The following is a 5,745-nucleotide window of genomic DNA, read 5'->3' on the forward strand; positions in this document are numbered from 1 at the left end:
TCCCATATTATATGACCAGTGAGCACTATACCGGTGATATACAAGAACACATCCCATATTATATGACCAGTGAGCAATATACTGGTGATATATAAGAATATATCCCATATTATATGACTAGTGAGCAATATACTGGTGATATATAAGAATATATCCCATATTATATGACTAGTGAGCACTATACCGGTGATAAATAAGAACACATGCCATATTATATGACCATTAAGCACTATACTGTTGATATATAAGAACACATCCCATATAATATGTTTAGTGAGCACCTTACCGGTGCTATATAAGAGCACATGCCATATCATACGACTAGTGAGCACTATTTTTTTTTTTTCATTTTTGAAGGCGCCCCAAACTGTGCCAGCATTACACCCAGTGCACTAAAAAAAGTGGGAGTGCCACTAAAATTCTTGCAAGGGATGCATCTATTGCAAAATACATCTCAAAAGAGAATGGACTCCCGACTCTGCCAAGCCTCTGGGCCTTAAAGAGGACCTTTCATGGATTTGGGCACATGAGCAGGTGTTATATACTGCTGGAAAGCCGACAGTGCACTGAATTCAGCACACTGTCGGCTTTCCCGATCTCTGCCCCGGGTGAAGAGCTATCGGTGCCGGTACCGTAGCTCTTCACAGTCAGAAGGGCGTTTCTGACAGTCTGTCAGGAACGTCTTTCTGCACAGCAGCGCCTATAGCGCTGTGCTGTGTGAGCGGGGAGGAACGCCTCCTCCCTCTGCTCACAGTGCTCGTCCATAGACATGTACTATCAGGAGGGGAGGGGGGCGTTCCTCCCCGCTCACACTGTACAGCGTTATTGGCGCTGCTGTGCAGAAGGAGATTCCTAACAGAGTGTCAGAAACGCCCTTCTGACTGTGAAGAGCTACGGTAACGGCACCCGGGGCACAGATCGGGAAAGCCGACAGTGAATTTAGCACACTGTCGGCTTTGCAGCGGTATATGATACCGCATGTGCCCAAATCCATGAAAGGTCCTCTTTAAGGCACCAAGAGATCCGGGACTACAAATGTCTCCTGCTGAAGCAGGGAGCCTTCCTGCTCTGGTTTCCTCATGGGTAGGGTTGAGCCGATCTTGACTTTTCAGGATCGATTTTGAAATCCGATTTCCAATCATTTTTCATTCAAACCCGATCTCGATCCCAATTTCGATCCAATGCAAGTCAATGGGATTTTTTTTACTAATCGGAGATCGGATTTTAAAAACAATCCTATTCACTATACAGTATGGAATCTAACAATTGAACACTTTAATTGTTAGAATCCACGCTGTGTAGTGATTTTTTAAATCACTAAGTAGCCAGAGGATTTTTTTTTAATCCTCTGGCTACTTAGTCCCCCCTGGTGACCACTTACCTGCACAGATGGCTGGTCCGGTGCCCGGTGTTCTCGTTCTTCTTCGCCTCGCTGCCCCCCAGGTTAGGAGAGTGTGGGCAGGTACTGGGAGGGGAGACGTCACATCTCCCCGCCCTGTACCCGCCCACACTCTCCTAAGCCACAAGCCCCACCTTCTTCCTAGCTCTTTAGCACTAACCTGTGAGGAGGGGGTAGTGAGGCGAAGAAGAACAAGAACACCGGGCACCGGACCAGCCATCTCTGCAGGTAAGTAGCTACTAGAGATGTTAGCTAGTTTCCCATTAGAATGAATGGACGCAGCCGGCGCACAGGGGGTTAAGGCTGTGTGCCGGCTGCTTCCATTCATTCCTATGGAGCGGAGCCTTCACACTGAGTATACACTCCGCGTATACTCAGTGTGAAGGCTAACATTGTTAGCTTTTTCCCACAATGCTTGGCCAGTAGCAAAGCATTGTGGGAAATAATCACCGATCTCGATCCCACCTAAAAAGATCGTGTTCGGAATTATTTTCCGAACATGATCGCTCAACTCTACTCATGGGCTCTCACCCCAACAAGTTCTCCCAGAGCCTGCAACAATGTCCACCTCCACAGAAGAAGAGGTGGACAGTGGAGCAGGGATGGAGGGAGCCTAAGGGTCATACAACCCCTTCCCCTAGACGTCGGGAGAGACGCAAAAGGGTTTCTACATCCTTTCATTCTATACAAACAGTGATAAAACGTAAAAAAGACGTACAAAGTGAGTAGAGTGCCCAGTCTACCCACCGGATCTATAAAAATTATCCATGTTGGTATGGACAAGGCACAAAGGTGAGTACTCTGAAAGGTGTAAAAAGTGCTGTGCAATGTGACACACTCAGTGGATTTCCCAGCCCAGTGAGTAAAGGCACCCCTTCAAAGTGCCTCCAATCCTCATGGCGTCAATCCCAAGGGCGCCACCCCCTGGTGTGGTTCTCTATTCTCCATCACTGTTTTTTATTATCTCCCTGCAGAGGGTGACCAGGCCCACTGGCAGAGGTAATTACTAACCAGTCCTGATAAGCACAGATACTACACTGAATGTCAGCCAGAAGCTAGAATGACCAGTGAGCACTATACACATAATGACAGAAATCTAAAGTCTGTTATATGCTCAGCACTGGAGCTCCCCGTCCTGTTATATGCTCAGCACTAGAGCTCTTCGTCATGACATATGATCAGCACTGGAGCTCCTCGTTCTGTTATATGCTCATCACTGGAGCTCCCCGTCCTGTTATATGCTCAGCACTGGAGCTCCCCGTCCTGTTATATACTCAGCATTGGAGCTCCCCATCCTGTTATATGCTCAGCACTGGAGCTCCCGACCTATTATATGCTCAGCACTATTGCTCTTCGTTCTGTCATATGCTCAGCACTGGAGCACCTCGTCCTGTTATATGCTCAACACTGTAGCTCCTCTATCCTGTTATATGCTCAGCACTGGGGCTCCTCATCCTGTTATATGCTCAGCACTGGGGCTCCCCATCCTGTTATATGCTCAGCACTGGAGCTCCCGACCTATTATATGCTCAGCACTAGAGCTCTTCGTTCTGTCATATGCTCAGCACTGGAGCACCTCGTCCTGTTATATGCTCAGCACTGGAGCTCCCCGTCCTGTTATATGCTCAGCACTGGAGCTCCCCGTCCTGTTATATGCTCAGCACTGGGACTCCCCGTCCTGTTATATGCTCAGCACTGGAGCTCCCCGTCCTGTTATATGCTCAGCACTGTAGCTCCTCCATCCTGTTATATGTTCAGCACTGGGACTCCCCGTCCTCTTATATGCTCAGCACTGGAGCTCCCCATCCTGTTATATGCTCAGTACTGGAGCTCCCTGTCCTGTTATATGCTCAGCACTGGAGTTCCCCGTCCTGTTATATGCTCAGCACTGGAGCACCTCGTCCAGTTATATGCTCAGCACTGGAGCTCCCCGTCCTGTTATATGCTAAGCACTGGAGCTTCCCATCCTGTTACATGCTCAGCACTGGAGCTCCCCGTTCTCTTATATGCTCAGCACGGGGGCTCCCCGTCCTGTTATATGCTCAGCACAGGAGCTCCCCGTCCTGTTATATGCTCAGCACTGGAGCACCTCGTCCTGTTATATGCTCAGCACTGGAGCTCCCCGTCCTGTTATATGCTCAGCACTGGAGCTCCCCGTCATGTTATATGCTCAGCACTGGGACTCCCCGTCCTGTTATATGCTGAGCACTGGAGCTCCCCGTCCTGTTATATGCTCAGCACTGTAGCTCCTCCATCCTGTTATATGTTCAGCACTGGGACTCCCCGTCCTCTTATATGCTCAGCACTGGAGCTCCCCATCCTGTTATATGCTCAGTACTGGAGCTCCCTGTCCTGTTATATGCTCAGCACTGGAGTTCCCCGTTCTGTTATATGCTCAGCACTGAAGCACCTCGTCCAGTTATATGCTCAGCACTGGAGCTCCCCGTCCTGTTATATGCTAAGCACTGGAGCTCCCCGACCTGTTATATGCTCAGCACTGGAGCTTCCCGTCCTGTTATATGCTCCGCACTGGAGCTCCCCTCCTGTTATATGCTCAGCACGGGGGCTCCCCGTCCTGTTATATGCTCAGCACTGGAGCTCCCCGTCCTGTTATATGCTCAGCACTGGAGCTCCTCCATCCTGTTATATGGTGAGCAGTGGAGCTCCCCGTCCTGTTATATGCTCAGCACTGGAGCTCCCCGTCCTGTTATATGCTTAGCACTGGAGCTCCCCATCCTGTTATATGCTCAGCACTGTAGCTCCTCTATCCTGTTATATGCTCAGCACTGGAGCTCCCCGTCCTGTTATATGCTCAGCACAGGAGCTCCCCGTCCTGTTATATGCTCAGCACTGGAGCTCCCTGTCCTGTTATATGCTCAGCACTGGAGCTCCCTGTCCTGTTATATGCTCAGCACTGGAGCTCCACGTCCTGTTATATGCTCAGCACTGGAGCTCCCTGTCCTGTTATATGCTCAGCACTGGAGCTCCCCGTCCTGTTATATGCGCAGCACTGGAGCTCCCTGTCCTGTTATATGCTCAGCACTGTAGCTCCTCTATCCTGTTATATGCTCAGTACTGGAGCTCCCCGTCCTGTTATATGCTCAGCACTGGAGCTCCCCGTCCTGTTATATGCTCAGTACTGGAGCTCCCCGTCCTGTTATATGCTCAGCACTGGAGCTCCCTGTCCTGTTATATGCTCAGCACTGGAGCTCCCCGTCCTGTTATATGCGCAGCACTGGAGCTCCCTGTCCTGTTATATGCTCAGCACTGTAGCTCCTCTATCCTGTTATATGCTCAGTACTGGAGCTCCCCGTCCTGTTATATGCTCAGCACTGGAGCTCCCCGTCCTGTTATATGCTCAGTACTGGAGCTCCCCGTCCTGTTATATGCGCAGCACTGGAGCTCCCCGTCCTGTTATATGCGCAGCACTGGAGCTCCCTGTCCTGTTATATGCTCAGTACTGGAGCTCCCCGTCCTGTTATATGCTCAGCACTGGAGCTCCTCTATCCTGTTATATGCTCAGTACTGGAGCTCCCCGTCCTGTTATATGCTCAGCACTGGAGCTCCCCGTCCTGTTATATGCGCAGCACTGGAGCTCCCTGTCCTGTTATATGCTCAGTACTGGAGCTCCCCGTCCTGTTATATGCGCAGCACTGGAGCTCCCCGTCCTGTTATATGCGCAGCACTGGAGCTCCCCGTCCTGTTATATGCTCAGCACTGGAGCTCCCCGTCCTGTTATATGCTCAGCACAGGAGCTCCCCGTCCTGTTATATGCTCGGCACTGGAGCTCCCCGTCCTGTTATATGCTCAGCACTGGAGCTCCCCGTCCTCTTATATGCTCAGCACTGGAGCTCCCCGTCCTCTTATATGCTCAGCACTGGAGCTCCCCGTCCTGTTATATGCTCAGCACAGGAGCTCCCCGTCCTGTTATATGCTCGGCACTGGAGCTCCCCGTCCTGTTATATGCTCAGCACTGGAGCTCCCCGTCCTCTTATATGCTCAGCACTGGAGCTCCCCGTCCTCTTATATGCTCAGCACTGGAGCTCCCCGTCCTCTTATATGCTCAGCACTGGAGCTCCCCGTCCTGTTATATGCGCAGCACTGGAGCTCCCCGTCCTGTTATATGCTCAGCACAGGAGCTCCTCGTCCATCCCCCGCCGTTTCCTACTATCAGCCTATTCTATCTCCTGGTCCTGCAGCAGCGGTCTCCATGGTAACCCTTCATCCCCAGTCGAGGCCTGGATCGCAAGCACGGACGTCCTGAAGACGCCGGAACACGCACCGAATTTGGTTCCGCCTCTTTGTCTCCTCACCAATCAGGGGTCAGTTTACGCCCCGTCACCTGG

This window comes from Leptodactylus fuscus, chromosome 11 (genome assembly GCF_031893055.1).
Source record: "Leptodactylus fuscus isolate aLepFus1 chromosome 11, aLepFus1.hap2, whole genome shotgun sequence".
Classification (NCBI taxonomy): domain Eukaryota; kingdom Metazoa; phylum Chordata; class Amphibia; order Anura; family Leptodactylidae; genus Leptodactylus; species Leptodactylus fuscus.